Source organism: Spinacia oleracea, chromosome 3, assembly GCF_020520425.1.
Source record: "Spinacia oleracea cultivar Varoflay chromosome 3, BTI_SOV_V1, whole genome shotgun sequence".
Taxonomy (NCBI): domain Eukaryota; kingdom Viridiplantae; phylum Streptophyta; class Magnoliopsida; order Caryophyllales; family Amaranthaceae; genus Spinacia; species Spinacia oleracea.
In genome coordinates this window covers 131,026,869-131,046,078 of record NC_079489.1, presented here as the reverse complement: position 1 = coordinate 131,046,078, position 19,210 = coordinate 131,026,869, and the positions used below count along the sequence as shown (strand labels likewise).

The 19,210-nt window shown below is 42.0% G+C and overlaps 1 long non-coding RNA gene across 8 annotated transcripts; it reads right to left on the bottom strand.

Annotated features, from left to right (window-relative positions):
* Positions 1-900: 900 nt before the first annotated feature.
* LOC130470519 (uncharacterized) lies at positions 901-4,284 on the bottom strand. Of its 8 annotated transcripts, XR_008931051.1 has the most exons (6): positions 4,010-4,283; positions 2,516-3,248; positions 2,388-2,422; positions 2,034-2,142; positions 1,731-1,802; positions 901-1,436 (listed from the first exon to the last, which is right to left on the bottom strand). It is a non-coding gene; the product is annotated as an uncharacterized lncRNA (long non-coding RNA). The 8 variants fall into 8 exon arrangements; XR_008931047.1 differs by having other exon boundaries at positions 1,731-2,142; positions 4,010-4,284; XR_008931050.1 differs by lacking the exon at positions 1,731-1,802 and having other exon boundaries at positions 4,010-4,282.
* Between the last annotated feature and the right edge of the window lie 14,926 nt (positions 4,285-19,210).

Here is a 19,210-nt window from a genome sequence, read left to right as displayed (position 1 = left end):
GGCCTGGCCAAGCCCAATCACGAGGTAAAACGTTTTTAAAGATTCTCATTTTCAGGGCTAGCTAAACGAGAAAACCCCCTTGTTTTTATAGGACGTAAAACGAAGGAAAATCCAACAAACCAATCCTTTAATTTTTGGAAAAAGGGAAAACCAATAAAAGTTATCGCTGCAGCGACTAAGGACCTGCGCTGTTAGTGACGCAGACCCCGCCCGCTGAAGGTGGGCGAGCCTGTCTGCTGAGGGTGGACCCCCCGTCCGATAGAAGTGGACGAATCTGTTTGATGTTTTTGAAAATAAGGACCTACGCGGTTTTTGACGTAGACCCCGCCCACTGAAGGTGGCGAACCTGTCCGCTGAGGGTGGACCCCCCGTCCGATAGAAGTGGACGAATATGTTTGATGTTTTTGAAACACTACTAGAAAAAGGGGTTTTAACGACAAACTTTTTCGTCGTTATAAGTCGAAAAAGTCGTCGCTAAAACCTTTAACGACGAACAAAGTTCGTCGTGATTTTTGTCGTAATAGCTTCCGATGTATTAGTATTAACGTCAATGTTCGTCGTGAATTTTACACGAAGAAATTATTGTTCGTCGTTATTTTTTAACGACAAAAAGGTTGTTTGTCGTTATTTATTAACGACAAAAAGGATGTTCGTCGTTATTATGTACTCAATGACGTCAAACAAACAACAAATAGTGACCAACATAGTTGACGTAAAAAGAGAATCAAATGGACACAATAATTTTAATTATCGTCCAACAACTACTATTTCGACGTTAATGTGGATAAAATAAATATAGTTTGTCGTAAATATAAAAAATATATATAACCTGCAATTCATTCAAAACCATAAAAAGTATATATAGAATATTACACTGAATTTATATTATTTAACGTAATAAATCACAAAAGATTTATAATAAACAAATTCAATGTGAACAAAACAACCAAACTAATAAGGTCAAATATATAACTTGGTCCATACTAAGAATTAAATCTCAATGATTCCTTGTTCTTAAAAAAAATTAAGAAAATTTGCACCAAATATCTAGAATTGATGTGTAGCAGCTTCGACCTATTTTTGCATTTCTGATCCAGCTTGTGAAGTTGGAATAGTAACATTAAGTCCATTCATGTCTTGACAACAGCATATTTGATCAGGATACATCCAGTACTCACCTTTCCCTACTTGGAAAAGAAATCCTCAAGTTCTCTATGAGTGACTCTAGAGGATCTCAATCCTGCTATAGAATAAAGAGTTAGCAGTCAAGCAGAAAGCGAACAACAAATGTGCCTTTTAAGCTTCAAGCCAACCTTCCACGGCTCGCAAACCTTGACCTGGGACGAGAATGGGACCGGTATCTAGGAGGAGACATAGATATGGACCTAGAGTGAGACGTAGATATTTTTTTCATAGGTGATGGAGACCTAGAATACCTACAGTGTCCAACAAGTAGAATAAGTTTAAGTGAAATGAAAATATAAACCATACAACATTGGACTACAGTCGAGAAACATAATACATAATTAAATATCATAATTGAATAAGAATATCTTTTGAACAGTCTCTTATAAAAGAGTAAGAAAATCCTCTACAAACTTTAGAAAACACAAGTTTCACAATGAAAAACAATCTCAATTAGCCAGATTCACATGATAACTAAGCAGCTCAGCTATAGCTACAAAACCTTGAAAATGTTCAACAGTATAAAACGGTGCCAGATAACATACTTGCATGCACAAACATATATATGCGAGGCTCTAGTACCCCAGCCCCCTCACAATCTTTCAGCACCGCAACCACTTACATTTCGCACCAACAAACAAGGTTCAATATTAGTATGATGAGGAATAAGCAGCCATATCATCTAAAACCAGAAAAACAAAAGTGACCATTAACATGTTGTCTTTGCTTGCAATGTTCTTGTGCTCTTTATCAGAACTAAGATATAACCGAAGAGAGAAAGTTTGTCGTTAATATATTGTCGTTAAATACCCATAATCTAATAGTGAATTGAATGTTAATGAAATTACCTAAGCTGCTTCCAGTTCTGTTTCTTGAACTTGGATGTTAAAGGACAGAGGTTGTTGCAGACAGATGAAAAACAGATCTGACTTCTGAAAAAATGTCATGTGGTGTTCTCTGTGTATGTAAAGGGAGTTGAATGTCAGCAAAAGTTACAGTGTATGAAATGTGTAGAGACAGGGAAAACTAGATTACAAGTTCTTACAATACAAGAAGAATGAATAATTTCTCAAACTTTATCCTCCATTATCTACTTCTTTCAGCGTGCTAGGAAATTAGTAACTCAATAATAGGCAATATTTATAAGTAGAAGAAGCCACAACTCTTGAAAAGGATCATGTGAAAAGGTGGGAACTATTTACCTGAATGTCAGCACTTCCATAAATTTAGTGTCAATCTGCAGTGAAGTATGGAGTATCAAATATTTGAACTACTCACAATTCCAAGGAAGGGAAAGTTAGAGAAAAACGCGGCTAGGGACTTTACTTACTCCAGTCTGATGCTTCTTAGGGTGTGATGTTACTACTTTACTGAGCACAAAATAGTAACAAAGCATTAAAGCCTAGCTGATGCTACTTCACGTCTTCATCAACCTACAAAAGCCTGCAAACTAATCTGAACCAGAACACACAGGTCAAGCTAATGAACACTCCCAGTCCTAGATGGCGTATCATGTACATGTATGATATCAAAATAAGAAAGCACCTCATGTTCAAAAAGAGTCAGCCAAGCATTCTAAATACCTAGTTTACTTGTTCCAATCATATACACTGCCAGGCGATGAAAGTTTGAAACTTTTAAACCAATTCAACGCCTCCAGCTGGTACTGAACTCATCTCCAATGTTCTAGCATTACCAGTGCAAGAGCAAGACTCATATTAACCGATCGAGCAAGACTAGCTGCAAGTTCTGTGTCTATTGACTCTATTCAGGAGGGAAACAAACTTGAAAATATAGAAGTAAGAGAGATCAAAGATAAAAAAAATATAATCTATCAAAATAGGTGGATTAAGTGGGAAATAAAAGATATACTCTTTGTAGTTTTATACATATTCTCATCCTTGAATCAAGTCATATGAAAATACAGCAAGTAGGGTAGAACTTCATTACGACATGCTTCTACACAACGTACACCTATATATATTTACTTATAACCACAGATATACAAACCTTCTAGAAGAACCCTGGTGATCAAAACCAGCAAATGACATTACTCGATTCATCTGCAAGAAATTGGCGACATATCCGATTATTAAGTTCCTTATAGCCGCATTGTGTAAAATTGTTTAGAGATAAATAAGAAAACACATGAGTTTTACAAGGTCGATGCTGTCAAAAAAAAAAAAAAAACAAGGTCGACCATCAATATGATACAGGCTAGTAAACAGGCTAATCTTTCAACAAAAAATATCACAAATTAATAAACAATCTCAATCAAACCTAGGAAGCAGTGAGCAATTAAACCAATAAAAAAGCCAAACTGCTCAATCTTTATACTATAATTTTCATCCAACAAAAAAGCCAAACAACTCAATCTTATACTATAATTTTCAACCTGAGAGTAAGATTGAACGAATAAACCAAAAAAAATTATTGCATTTCACCCAATTAATGGTACCAAGCCACAAAGGTTAACATACGGGAACCAAGAAATTCGTTAATCAACCTTCTGTTTCGGATAAATTGACATAATCTCGTTCTAACTAGCACAAATGGGGATATCTTAGAATTTTTTTTTACCAAAATAAGGAATTGGTTATATTGGAATTGGAATTGAATTAAACATTAGAAAACCCGTAAACAATAAGTAACAATTTGTAATAGTACGAAATAATTCATTGCCATATATAAACCCTAGATTATGATTATTTTGGGTGAAAATAAGAACACAAATTTAATTAGTTGAACCAGACAGCAAAACCAAAACCTAAATCCTCTTGTAGAGGAGCAGAAATCGTAATTCAGAAATAAAGAGGGAAAATACCAATGGAACGTTGCCTCCTGAATGCTGTTTGAGTCTTAGAAGCAAATATGAGAAATCAAGGCTTCATGTGCTTGCAAAAACTGACGAAGAAGCGGAGAAAGATGGAGATACTCTCATACTCGAATCCATATGTGATGAAGTTTTGGGGAAAATTGAGAATTGTGGTAACCTAGTTAGCCGCAACCGAGTCTTTGAATCTGATTTTAGTGAGAGAAGAAATAAATGAAATTTGAGCGGACTTCAAAAATTAAAACCAGCGCTTAGAAAGTGGGAACAACGACAAACAGATTTTAATTTACTTTTTATTAATTTTTTTTAATTTAACAATTACGAGGGTCATTAACTCTGGTCGTTATATGGCAGCGCAATTAGGCATTTAACGACAAATTTTTGATAATGACGTAATCGATTTGTCGTTAAACATGTATTTTCTAGTAGTGAAAATAAGGACCTACGCGGTTTGTGACGTAGACCCCGCCCGCTGAAGGTGGCGAACCTGTCCGCTGAGGGTGGACCCCCCGTCTGATAGAAGTGGACGAATCTGTTTGAAATTTTTGTTGTTTTTTTTTTTAAATAAGGACCTACGTGGTCTGCGCCGTAGACCCCGCCGGCTGAAGATGGCGAGCCTATTTTAAATTTGAAGACTTTATTCTTCGAAAAACTGAGGACCTGCGCGGCTAGTGACGCAGACCCCGCCCGCTGAGGGTTGGCGAGCCCATTTTGAATTTCTTATTTTGCCTATGTAGAAGAGCTTTTGGTGATTACAACTTGTTGGTGGGTCGTAATATTTCCGGATTAGATGTGTCCTATAAGTGAGTCCACACTGTGTATATTTAACAATACATTTTTTGAGATATCCAAACATGATATGGTGCGTGGCGCAGTCTGGGAATGTGATTTTGATTGCGCGCTCTTTGTTGGAGTCCACTTTTCGCGAGCCCCCAAGTGTTGGGGCTCGTCGGTTGTTTTTCGCGTCTTGTAATCATGTTTGGGGTCACGCTCGTATGTGCGAGCGACCTCCTATAGTAGTGTGCTATTGTAGTGAAGACGTGGAGTGCGACTTTAGCTTTTAGGCGACATCCGGTTTTGGCTTGGCCCGGATTATCCCTTTGACAGACAGACATTTCCTATTTGGAAAACCAATGACTTGACGACACATATTTTTGGTGTTTCGAAGAATGACCATGATATTTAACTTGCTTTTTTTGAAAAGTGTACATGAGCGTTTTCTGAGATGAGTCTAAGTTTCGACCAAGTTTCAATGTTATTATTATTTTTTTGCTTATTTGGGAGCTAAAGGTGCTTTGGGCTTGATCTTACTTGTAATAGGGCCTCGTGTTTTAGCAACACGGTCTTAAGTCCTTTCCTATTCTGTGTTTTTGTGAAATCTGGGCCTTGGGCTGCATTTTCAGCGCCCCAGCTCAGGCGTTAAAAATTTCGGCGCCCAGAGGTGGGCGCTGAAAGTTCTTTCCTGGTAATATTTGATTTTCGGATTTCTAAACACGTTTCCGAATGGGATCAGGATGTTTATTGGGTGCGTTCAGCTATATATAGGGGCTAGGTACGTCCTTATTTTCCACCACTCTCAAATTCTTTCTCTCTTTTTTGCTGTGCTAATTATTTACTGCTTTTGCCATGTCGATCCCTACTTTCTCACTCCAACGGACTGTTAGGCGTTGGCTACGAGCCCTTACTCCCACAGAAAAAGCTTTGTTAAAAGAATACCACTTAGAGGCACTTTTAGGCTTACAACAAATTAATATTGATTATAATTTTCTACATGCTGCCCTAAACTTTTGGGACTCCGATCATCATGTTTTTTCCTTTCGGGGCAATGAAATATGTCCTTTGCCTGATGAGTTTGCTGCGATCCTTGGTTATCCTACTAATGCTACTCCTGTTACCCCTGGCACTATTGAAGAGGGTAAAACAACCATAAGGGCTTTCCTAGGGCTAGATGATAACATGTTTGCTGAACTTGTTGTAGACGATAAGGTTAACTTGGCAAAACTCGTAAAACATCATTTTAGGCCTAGTAAGAATATGACCGAACAAAAATTGAACATTCGAGCCCTTGTATTTTGCTTGTTGAATCATTATTTGCTGTCGAATAATAATGGTGAGTTCGGTGACATAAGGCTGATCCCCTCGATTAGCCAGATGGAAAGTTGCTATTCTATTATGCCGTTGGTTGTTGCTGAGACTTTGCTGAGTGCGGATGAGCTGAAGAAGGATGCCAAATCCGAAATTTTTAAGGGAAGCCCCCTATTACTGCAGGTAATCTATTTTTTCCTTTGCGTACACATACGCCACTTTTATATATTTCCTTTTGGCCTGGGGCTGAGTTTCAGCGCCCAGGGCTGGGCGCTGGAATATTCGGCGCCTGGTCCTGGGCGTTGAAACTGCGCCCCAGGAACCTTTTTCTTTCTTTTCATTCTTTTGATTCGATCGTACCTGTTTTTGCAGATTTGGCTTGCGGAACGGCTTAGACTTTTAGAAGCTCCTGCCGATCCTAAACATTATCGCCCTATAGCTTTGGGTAACCGAAAATACTTGCACCAAGGCCAGGACGAGGCCGAATGGACCTCCTTTTTTACTTATGGCATTTGTTCTATTAAGTGGGTGGTACCATGGTGGGGTTTGACTAATATGACAGGGGGGTCTGATGTATCGGTTTATGTTTCTTTGTTGGGGCTATCTTGTCCCATTTATATTTCCCTTACCGAGTCATGCGTCAATATGGTTTAAGGCAGACTATCCCCTTTTCTGATACGGTACCACCTAAGGTAGCGACCTTTGCTCAAACACGGGTCTTAGCGTGGGCTAAGTATTATGATGGTCTCCCGCGTTGGGCTGTAGCTACAAATGGGTTTGTGGGTCTTTCTGAAAACTGTAAGTTGTGGATGAGTTCCGATGACAAGGATGTGAGGACCGAGGCTCATAATGGGGAGCCGACTGAGCTTTTGATACCTCGTATTCTTGTTAAGTATGAGGGTCCTGATTCCGCCAGACCTCGTACCTATAGTTTTAAGACTGTGAAAGCTCGTCCTGATCGAAAGCAAAAGGAAGTTCTTCCCCGTTACAGTGTCAGGCCTAAAAAGATATCTAACAAGAAGGGGCCTGCTGTTGTTAAAAGAAATGCAAGCTCTCGCGGAGATCGTCGCCGGAATAATGAATGGGTTAGGAAGGCTCAGCCGCCTGTAGAAACAGTGGCTAGTCCAGTTGATGATAGTAATCCTTCTCCCACCACTGTTTGTGCGCTTGAGGCTGAGCGGGCTATAACTGAGAATGTTTCTAAAGCTTTGGCATCTTTGGAAGTTAGTGTCCAGGAGCCAGTTCTTATGGAGATTGATATTGGGGCAGCGCAGAAGACTATGGGGGTGGATCCTGCGAACATTGCTCTCTTCAAGACTTTATTTGATGATCCGGAAGAACTAGAGTAGTGTAGTTCTTTGCTAGGGTGTAAGTGCCCTCTATTTATTTCAGTTGTGTTTGTTTTTATTCCTAGCACTTTGTTTTCCTTCTTATTATATTTTAATAAAGGCGTATTTTTAGTTTCCATTCAATTTTGTTTATATGTCTAACACTTTTTTACACAAAGAATATAATTTTTATTATTATTATTTGGACCGAATCCTTGGTAAGGATGGCCTACGTATCTTGTCAGAATCAGGTCGCGCGTAGTTCTTAGCTTTAGAATAAGTTCTAGTATGCCGGATTTCGGTAGATATGTCCTGAAGTGGAAACATATTACTTAATCGGTCAAATGAGTGAAGTATTTGCCATTATTTTCATCTGCCGTTTTCCATAGGTTGCGTAAAATTCGACCAATTTGTTGGTGAACCTATTTGGATACGTACTGTACCCCCCAAGTGTTCGTTATTTTTCCGTTGTGTGCGGATAAAATGACGAGCACTTTTCGAAAAAAGGAAAACTTTTGGCAGGCAGAGAGTTTCAATGCCCAGGCTGGGGCGTCAGAAATTTCGGCGCCCAGCCCTGGGCGCTGAAAATAACTTGGGCGGTCAATTTTGACATTTTTGCTTCACATGTTCTTGCGTTTATTTCTATTTCGGTTTTTTTTTTGTGCCTTGATATTTTGCTTCGTAGTTAAAGTTAATTTTGAAGCTATTTTGGAGGCTTTTTTGACTGTTAGCGTGAAACGCATTTTTGTCCAGATTAATTTTTTTCTATTAGTGACTCAAAACAGTTTTGAAAATGGAGTTAGGGTGCGGAACTTATGAAGATCTTTGTGGAGGGTATGATGGAATCTATGTGAAACAGCTGTCGATGGATTCTATGTTTTATGAATTTATTTTTTGGTAACATTTGCATTTGTTTTAAATTTTTGATTTCTTTTTGATTTTGGGTTGCATGGATTGGCTCTCATGATGCTATTGGTTGGCTTTTTAGGTTTTGAGGATGGGATAGTGTGGTTTATTTTGTGGGTTTCGGGAATTGGTTCACATGGCATTATTTCAAAACCGAGTGGGCTTTGTTTGTTGGGCCTATAGTAGGCCGCTTCTTTATTATTTTTTTTTATTTTGCAAGTACATTTGGTGTTTATTTAGTGTTAGAATAAAAATTTTAGGAGAAATATTACGCCTTTATTGATTTGGAAAGTAAGGAAAACACACTGAAATAAAACTGAAAACCCATATTCTAAAGGGCCTTAGGACCATCTAAAGTCTCTATTATTTTTTTCTATCAATCTAAAGAACTACTAATGGTGCTCTATATGGCTCAAGCCTGGGGTTTAGTCTCATAAAACTTCGGTCCTTCACCGGTACTCATCTTGAATCCTATTCCTTTTGCGTTGACCCACTGATATGTCTTCACCCATCCGTTCCCGACCTCTTCTAGTGTTGATGCAGGAGAGATTAACCGGGTTGGATCGAAACCTTCATCTTGTAAAGCTAGGGTAGTCATCACAGTCTCGTTCTCCATAGGCCTCGATTCGTTAAACAATATCCATAGAGCCTGGTTGTCCAATATTTCAGCTGTTTTAGTCTTGGTGAGGTGGGGTGCCTCATCCAAGGTGTGGCAGTCATGGAAAATTTCAAATCCGGGTTTTAGCAAGCCATCCTGAACGAAGGGTTCAGGGAAATCACAGCATGGGTGTTCTTCTCCTTCCCGAACAAACATCCCGTTAAGGTCCTTTGATATGGGGGAAGGAGGGTGGTTTTTTTGGCTTTGTTAAGGCGTAGCCTAGATAGGCGGTCAGCGATATCTTCCTCCGTTGGTTCATAACCTAAGCCAAAGGGAGTAGATTTGTCGGGAAAAGGATGGAATGTACATTCCTTCTTCCTTATGCCCAATGGGGTTCCTGGGAAATAACCTTGAGCCAACAGCATTCTAGGGATGACTCGGGATGCATGCGGGTCTAGGAATGCTGGATCATAATCTTCGATGAACTGGATTGCTTCTTCCATTTGAAACCCATAAAGGTCATCTGCAGTTTCGGCCGTTCCAACCATAGTACAACTGACGTCGAGAGGAGGGGCGCGGATTTCTAGTATTACCCCGTTATGGTTAAGTTTAACCATTTGGTGCAAGGTTGAAGCCACACCTCCTAAGTCATGGAGCCAAGGTCGCCCCAAGAGGAGGTTGAAAGTGGGCTTGATGTCGATTATTTGAAACTCCGTGGTGCGTGCCACAGGCCCAGTTTGTATGGTAAGGTTGATTTTTCCCAACACAGGCCTTCGGGAGTTATCATAAGCTCGTACCCCTTGTGAGGAGGTTTGGAAGTCATCGCTTCCTAGCCCCAAGCAATGGGCGGTTCGCAATGGGCAGACATTAACCGCCGAACCATTATCTACGAGGGCTAGGGGGATGTTTTGTCCTTTGCACCCAACCACTAAGTAAAGGGCTTTATTGTGAGCACCCCCCTCTTTGGGTAAGTCTTTATCAGTGAAAACTATGGCCTTTTCTCCGGCATCTCTCGTGACATGGCTAACCAATGAGTCGGGTGTGATATCTGTGGGTACTGAGATGAGGTCAAGTGAGCGAATGAGCTTTTCGCGATGTTCCTTTGAAGTACACATAAGATCCCAGATGGTAATCTCAGCCTTGGTTCTTTTCAGTTGTTTCAGGAGAGGATTTTCAATGACTTCCGCGACGGTGGCGTGCCGCCCGTTCTCAGGAGTTTGCCTAACCGGGATGTCGTCCATAGGAGGTGGGTGAATATCCGGTTGGTATATCCTTCCGGATCGGGTGAGGTTGTCGACCTCGAGCTCCTGAGAGGTGGTGTCAATGAGAGCATACCCGGGCCGAGTTTCAGTGAAGAGGTCCTGGCCCGAGACTTGAGATAGGTAAATATCTTCAGCATCATCGTTCCACACACCGCACACTTCCCCCTCGATTCGATCCATAGGTACCACAGCGAGTGGTGCACCTTGAGGTGTAATATACACCGTGGGGTCGAAATTCTCTGGTTGGTCGAGAGAGATGTGACAAGAGCCGAGTGGGCTCTTGTTGTTGTTGGGTTTGCCAACGTTAGGGAGAGGTATTACTTCATCCTCTATCATGTCCTGGATCGTATGTTTTAGATGCCAGCAGTTTTCAGTGTCATGCCCATTTCCTTGATGGAATTTGCAGTAAGTACCTTCGACCCAATATTTGTTTTTGACAGGAGGGTCACGGGTGGGGCCTATAGGTCTCAACTTTCCTTGATTGGTTAGTCTTTCAAAGGCTTGTACCAAAGTTGACCCGAGTGGGGCAAACTTTCGGTCTCGGACCCATCTTACAGGGTATCTTCGGGCGGGAGCCTCTTCTACAGCATGGACTTCTTGGGCTTATAGGTGTTGGTCTTATATGCAGGTTTGCTCTGTATGGTTTTGGCGAGGTCGTCCTCGATTTTTATTCCCACATCATAAACCCTTTTGAAAGTGTCGAGTCCCAGGTACCTAAGGTGTTGTCTGTAAGCCGGGTCCAAGTTGTCAATGAATTTTTGGACCATTTCTGTTTCGGGAGGCCTATTGATTAGCTGGGCCGCCTGGTCCCTCCATCTAGCAAAGTAGGTTGTGAAACCCTCATTTTTCTTTTGGAAGAGAACTTTCAGCTCGCGCATGGTGACTTGGAAATCCATGTTCGACGAGTATTGCTTGATGAAGACATTGACAAAGTCTTTATAGGTGGGGAAGAGCTTAGGGTCCTGGTGATAGTACCATTTGAGCGGCACAGGTTCCAAGGATAAAGGAAAGGCAGGTAGGTACATGGACTTGTCCACGCCTTTCAAGTTCATGGTATTCACAAAGCTCAGTAGATGATCACGGGGGTTGTCCGTGGCCTTGAACTTTGGTAAGTCAGATGAACTGAATTTTTCTGGTAATTTTCCAGAAAAAGGTTCAGGCTCGAGGGAGAACTATTTGCTCCCCATGGTTTGCTGTAGGACCATTTTTTCGATCCTCTTCTCGTTTTCGAGGTCATTTTTGGCTTGCGCAGCCGCTAAGGCTTCGTTTTCCATATTCAGTTGGCCCATGAGTTGAGTCATTTGGACCATCTGGTCTCGCAAATCTTCGATGGACATGTTTGGAGGTGCGAATCGAGGTTGGGGAAGCGGAGATCCTTGAAATGGGGGACGACGGACGGAGCTTGGAGTTACTAAACCTGATGTTGGTGATGTATCTTCGAGACGCACTAGCCTTTGATTCCCTGATCGGCACCAAGTGGCAGGACCGGTCCTAGGCATAAGATAAGCTAAAGTTTAGGTTCCCAGAGTTTCAAGCATTACTTAGTCTTGACTTCGACTCTCTAAATTGGTTTTTTACTTTTTCGCTCTTTCTTCTGTCGGTACACTTTTTGGGGGGTTTTTTTTTTTTTTTGGTCATTCTTTGGATTTTCGAAACACTTGCCCGTGTGACATTCATAGTTGTTAGCATGTTCAGTTTTGGTGCCGAGCATTGCCGTCGTAGGAGGCCTAACGACGACACAAAGAGTTATTAATTTTTCGCGAGTCGCCTTTTGAAATCGAGTGCTTTTCTTACGCCCTCGTAGCAATTCTTTTGATGAACATTTTTTGTGCTACGTACTTTCTTTTTGCTTGGGCACCGAAGCTGCTGCGCCTGACCAGAAAGCCAAGCAGCAACTTCAGCGCCCAGCAGTGGGCGTGAGAAATTTTGGCGCCCAGCCAGGGGCGTTGAAAATGCGTCCCTGGCTGGTTCTCGTTTTCTATTTTCTGTTTATGCGACTTCGATTTGCGTGCTTGCCCAATAACGTCCTTTACGCGTAAGAGCGTTTGTGGGATTTGTTACAGGCCATCCCGAGCGTCGCTTATTTTGTGGCGATCATTCGGGTTTGCGGAACACGTGTTTCGGTATAACTCTTTGGCAAATTAGTCTATGAATGTTTGGGCAATTTTTAAGGTCATTGGTTTTCTAGGATAGTTTGTCACACACAATCACATATTTCGCTACGCATAACTACATTACAAACATGGATTTGAAAATTAAATATGCCACGTAGTTTGTGATAGGCTTCTTTGGGTAGTATTTGCGCCTGGCTTGGTACCGCTTCTATCGTAGATCCAACACATGCCCCGGTCGAGGTAGTGTCTTCAACAGACGCAAGGTAGAGATTGAGGGTTCGGGGGACTGTAACTACCGAGAGGAGTAATTCGCTCGTCGATAACTCCAGAGGCAGGATATCCTTACTAGCTCAGCATAAATAATTGAAGGGACATGCGTTAACTATTAAACTAATCTGAATTGGTTTTAGCGATATGCAACATATAATACTAATTCGATCGTGATTATCTGATTTAAATAGCATTAAGGGACCTAGCATGATAATCCGATTTCCCAAAAAGATTATGTTTGTTAGGCGTGATAGAACAATCATATTAGGTTAGTTTAACAGTTCATAAAAAGGGCGAGGAAAGCAGTTAAATCATCGAAAAGGGACACATTACAACGCACCCTTGAGAGGTGCGTCGCGGTTCTCAGAAAACTAACCACTTTGACTTTGCTATTTCTCCTTTTTATTTAACGAATCTTGATTATGGGACAGGATACGTTCTGTTCGATTTATGGATCGATTGCGACAGAACGCGTGAACAGTTTCGCAGCGAGAGGCTTAGGCTAAGGGGTTTAGAGTCAATACTCAGAATATATCAGGTGTTGTTGTGTGTTGTTTCACGTCGAAACTAGGGGCCTATTTATACGGAAGAGTTCGTGGAAAGATAGAATTGCGGAGTTCTAATCCGCAAAGAATTAGGAAAAGAGACGTACCCAGGTACTTTCAGCGCCCAGGCCTGGGCGCCGAAGATTTCGGCGCCCAGAGCCAGGCGTTGAAAATAGGATCTGGGCAGTTTTGTTTAGTCAGATTCGGATTCCTAAAATCCGTAGAGTTTGAGATTAATTCGAGTCTTTTAGCGCGTATCAATTTTGTGACGGAATGCGTCTGGGCCCGTTACGAACTCTAAGTTCGTTAGGATTTTGATTAATACGTAACTCTTATTTCCGAATCCTATTAGGAATAGGATTCTCGCGGTTTTCTATCTCATTTAGGATTTATGTTGGAGTGCAACACCTAATTCTGACAGGTTTCTATCTTTTATGATTTGCCACTTTTAGAAGCTACCTTTTACGGCAGTTACTATTTTTAGCAGGTTTCCATAAATAGCAGGTTTCGGGTAAAATGAAATGGGGAATCGAGATTCGTTTATTTTATAGGAGATGCGTTGTTAAGTGGAGTTTTTATGCTTTCATCATCGAACCTTTCCCTTGCGGGAACGGGGACAAAAGTAGGTGTCTACAGTTAGCCCCCACTTTGACTGAGTCTTGGAGTAAGACGATGGTCAAAGTATTAGACGGAGTGCGTCACACAAGTCATGGTGTATGTGACCTGTTTTGCGAGGGTCTCACGAGCCCCCGAGTGATAACATTTGACTTAAGGGTCATCACTTGAAGTGTCGACATATCCCTCACGTGTCATTGGGATTTGTCAACTGATAGTATAGAAACTTCCTCACTTTGTCATTGGAAGGATCTAAAGATGCGTAGAAACTCCCTCACTTTGTCATTGGGAGTAACTACAGATGTTTCGAAATTAAAGCTGTAAAGTGTAATTAGGCCTGGCCAAGCCCAATCACGAGGTAAAACGTTTTTAAAGATTCTCATTTTCAGGGCTAGCTAAACGAGAAAACCCCCTTGTTTTTATAGGACGTAAAACGAAGGAAAATCCAACAAACCGATCCTTTAATTTTTGAAAAAAGGGAAAACCAATAAAAGTTATCGCTGCAGCGACTAAGGGCGATCCCCACTGTGAGGTTTGAATTTATCTCCTTTTTCGCTCGCTCGGTGGGACTGTGAGGGGGTCGAAAAAGCGCGAGGCTAATGCGTGACCTTGTCCCTCGTGGGTGTGACGATTATTTTTATTCAATCAAGTGTAATTGGATTTCCTGTGAGTATACACCCAATTGACTAGTAATATAGGAGTCGTCATTCAGTTTTTAACGACAATGAGAAAAACTGACAAAACCCGGTTATCGTGACATAAAGTGAGTGCAATTATGTTTGACCACGACGGCCGTAGGTTCCCTTGTGATCCCTGGTGTGGGGATCTCTCAATATACACCCGCAAGGTAGAGATTGAGGGTTCGGGGGACTGTAACTACCGAGAGGAGTAATTTGCTCGTCGATAACTCCAGAGGCAGGATATCCTTACTAGCTCAGCATAAATAATTGAAGGGACATGCGTTAACTATTAAACTAATCTGAATTGATTTTAGCGATATGCAACATATAATACTAATTCGATCGTGATTATCTGATTTAAATAGCATTAAGGGACCTAGCATGATAATCCGATTTCCCAAAAATATTATGTTTGTTAGGCGTGATAGAACAATCATATTAGGTTAGTTTAACAGTTCATAAAAAGGGCGAGGAAAGCAGTTAAATCATCGAAAAGGGACACATTACGACGCACATTTGAGAGGTGCGTCGCGGTTCTCAGAAAACTAACCACTTTGACTTTGCTATTTCTCCTTTTTATTTAACGAATCTCGATTATGGGACAGGATACGTTCTGTTCGATTTATTGATCGATTGCGACAGAACGCGTGAACAGTTTCGCAGCGAGAGGCTTAGGCTAAGGGGTTTAGAGTCAATACTCAGAATATATCATGTGTTGTTGTGTGTTCTTTCACGTCGAAACTAGGGGCCTATTTATAGGGAAGAGTTCGTGGAAAGATAGAATTGTGGAGTTCTAATCCGTAAAGAATTAGGAAAAGAAACGTACCCAGGTATTTTCAGCGCCCAGGCCTGGGCGCCGAAGATTTCGGCGCCGAGAGCTAGGCGTTGAAAATAGGGTCTGGGCAGCTTTGTTTAGTCAGATTCGGATTCCTAAAATCTGTAGAGTTTGAGATAAATTCGAGTCTTTTAGCGCGTATCAATTTTGTGACGGAATGTGTCTGGGCCCGTTACGAACTATAGGCTCGTTAGGATTTTATTTAATACGTAACTCTTATTTCCGAATCCTATTAGGAATAGGATTCTCGCGGTTTTCTATCTCACAGTTAACATGATATGACGTGTTAGTAGAATCATCGCATGGGTTAGGGCGTTCCTCGCATTAATAATCCAAGAATATGTTCTTTTCCCTTTCGAAATTCGTCGTTGGTTTAGGAAGCTAATATTGCTATAATATGTTAAAACAAAGCCCACGGAAGTCTCAAAACATTCATGCACCAAAAATCGCAAAAAATATATATACATGCGGAACACAAGAATGAATATGGAGGTAAGCCTAAGACTCGTCATCGGCTCCATGTCTCCAAGCCTCGCCGGTCCATCCACTCCACTCCCCGTGGTATGAGGGACCCCAGCCAGAGTCACCCAAAAAATGAGATTGCGACTGCAAATCGGGGCTAGGCTCTCGAGCCACCGACACGGAACGCCGCCTACGCTCCGGCTCGGACCTCTCCCCGGAAGAACTCACCCCCGCGTCAGAACGGCGATGCCGTAGGGGCAAGTGCCGTGCTCTCTCTCTCGCGCGACGACCGTGTTCTCCGCCCGAAGGACCCGCGTCGTCGGCCCCAGCACGCCCGGTAAACAGATTAGTCCACTTCTATCGGACGGGGGGTCCACCCTCAGCGGACAGGTTCGCCATCTTCAGTCGGCGGGGTCTACGTCATAAACCGCGTAGGTCCTTATTTTCAAAAACATCAAACAGATTCGTCCACTTCTATCGGACGGGGGGTCCACCCTCAGCGGACAGGTTCGCCCACCTTCAGCGGGCGGGGTCTGCGTCACTAACAGCGCAGGTCCTTAGTCGCTGCAGCGATAAATTTTATTGGTTTTCCCTTTTTCCAAAAATTAAAGGATTGGATTTTCCTTCGTTTTACGTCCTATAAAAACAAGGGGGTTTTCTCGTTTAGCTAGCCCTGAAAATGAGAATCTTTAAAAACGTTTTACCTCGTGATTGGGCTTGGCCAGGCCCAATTACACTTTACAGCTTTAATTTCGAAAACATCTGTAGTTACTCCCAATGGCAAAGTGAGGGATTTTCTACGCATCTTTAGATCCTTCCAATGACAAAGTGAGGAAGTTTCTATACTATCAGTTGACAAATCCCAATGACACGTGAGGGATATGTCGACACTTCAAGTGATGACCCTTAAGTCAAATGTTATCACTCGGGGGCTCGTGAGACCCTCGCAAAACAGGTCACATACACCATGGCTTGTGTGACGCACTCCGTCTAATACTTTGACCATCGTCTTACTCCAAGACTCAGTCAAAGTGGGGGCTAACTGTAGACACCTACTTTTGTCCCCATTCCCGCAAGGGAAAGGTTCGACGATGAAAGCATAAAAACTCCACTTGACAACGCATCTCCTATAAAATAAACGAATCTTGATTCCCCATTTCATTTCACCCGAAACCTGCTATTTATGGAAACCTGATAAAAATAGTAACTGCCGTAAAAAGTAGCGTCTAAAAGTGGCAAATCATAAAAGATAGAAACCTGTCAGAATTAGGTGTTGCATTCCAACATAAATCCTAAATGAGATAGAAAACCGCGAGAATCCTATTCCTAATAGGATTCGGAAATAAGAGTTACGTATTAATTAAAATCCTAACGAGCCTAGAGTTCGTAACGGGCCCAGACGCATTTCCGTCACAAAATTGATACGCGCTAAAAGACTCGAATTAATCTCAAACTCTACAGATTTTAGGAATCCGAATCTGACTAAACAAAGCTGCCCAGACCCTATTTTCAACGCCTGGCTCTCGGCGCCGAAATCTTCGGCGCCCAGGCTTGGGCGCTGAAAATACCTGGGTACGTTTCTTTTCCTAATTCTTTACGGATTAGAACTCCGCAATTCTATCTTTCCACGAACTCTTCCCTATAAATAGGCCCCTAGTTTCGACGTGAAAGAACACACAACAACACATGATATATTCTGAGTATTGACTCTAAACCCCTTAGCCTAAGCCTCTCGCTGCGAAACTGTTCACGCGTTCTGTCGCAATCGATCCATAAATCGAACAGAACGTATCCTGTCCCATAATCGAGATTCGTTAAATAAAAAGGAGAAATAGCAAAGTCAAAGTGGTTAGTTTTCTGAGAACCGCGACGCACCTCTCAAGGGTGCGTCGTAATGTGTCCCTTTTCGATGATTTAACTGCTTTCCTCGCCCTTTTTATGAACTGTTAAACTAACCTAATATGATTGTTCTATCACGCCTAACAAACATAATATTTTTGGGAAATCGGATTATCATGCTAGGTCCCTTAATGCTATTTAAATCAGATAATCACGATCGAATTAGTATTATATGTTGCATATCGCTAAAATCAATTCAGATTAGTTTAATAGTTAACGCATGTCCCTTCAATTATTTATGCTGAGCTAGTAAGGATATCCAGCCTCTGGAGTTATCGACGAGCGAATTACTCCTCTCGGTAGTTACAGTCCCCCGAACCCTCAATCTCTACCTTGCGGGTGTATATTGAGAGATCCCCACACCAGGGATCACAAGGGAACCTACGGCCGTCGTGGTCAAACATAATTGCACTCCCTTTATGTCACGATAACCGGGTTTTGTCAGTTTTTCTCATTGTCGTTAAAAACTGAATGGCGACTCCTATATTACTAGTCAATTGGGTGTATACTCACAGGAAATCCAATTACACTTGATTGAATAAAAATAATCGTCACACCCACGAGGGACAAGGTCACGCATTAGCCTCGCGCTTTTTCGACCCCCTCATAATTCATGGGCTTGAGAAAAACACTCTAAATATGCTCGAAATGACGATTTTATCGCAAATTCATGCACATACAATGACACGAGCTTTGGGAAATCGGAGTCAATATTCACGCACGATTTGTCAACTGACGAGTCTTCGGCTTACCTCCATATTCATTCTTATTTGTATTACATATGCATGTTTACTAGAACTACGCGCGACCTGATTCTGACCAAGATACGTAGGCAATCCTTCTCAAGGATTCGGTCCAATAAAAAATTAATAAAATAATAATAAAGTCATGCAACGCATCAAGAAGAAAAGATATTGCAAAGGGCACTCTACCCTAACCCATGCACGGGCAAGACCAAATAAAATGAAAAAGCCACAAGAGTTTTCAGGAACAAGCCCAACAAAGGAGTATGACACGAGTCGGCAAAAAACAAAAATAGTGAACATGCATCTGTAATACCCCAAGTAGTCGGTTAGTCTAAATATATATGTGCACTCTTATATGAACTCATTATTTTTACGAAAGTCTTTTCCCTTTCGAAATTCGTCGTTGGTTTAGGAAGCTAATATTGCTATAATATGTTAAAACAAAGCCCACAGAAGGCTCAAAACATTCTTGCACCAAAAATCGCAAAAAATATATATACATGCGGAACACAAGAATGAATATGGAGGTAAGACTAAGACTCGTCATCGGCTCCATGTCTCCAAGCCTCGCCGGTCCATCCACTCCACTCCCCGTGGTATGAGGGACCCCAGCCAGAGTCACCCCAAAAATGAGGTTGCGACTGCAAATCGGGGCTAGGCTCTCGGGCCACCGACACGGAACGCCGCCTACGCTCCGGCTCGGACCTCTCCCCGGAAGAACTCACCCCCGCGTCAGAACGGCGATGCCGTAGGGGCGAGTGTCGTGCTCTCTCTCTCTCGCGATGACCATGTTCCCCGCCCGAGGGATCCGCGTCGTCGGCCCCAGCACGCCCGGTAGCCGTCTGCA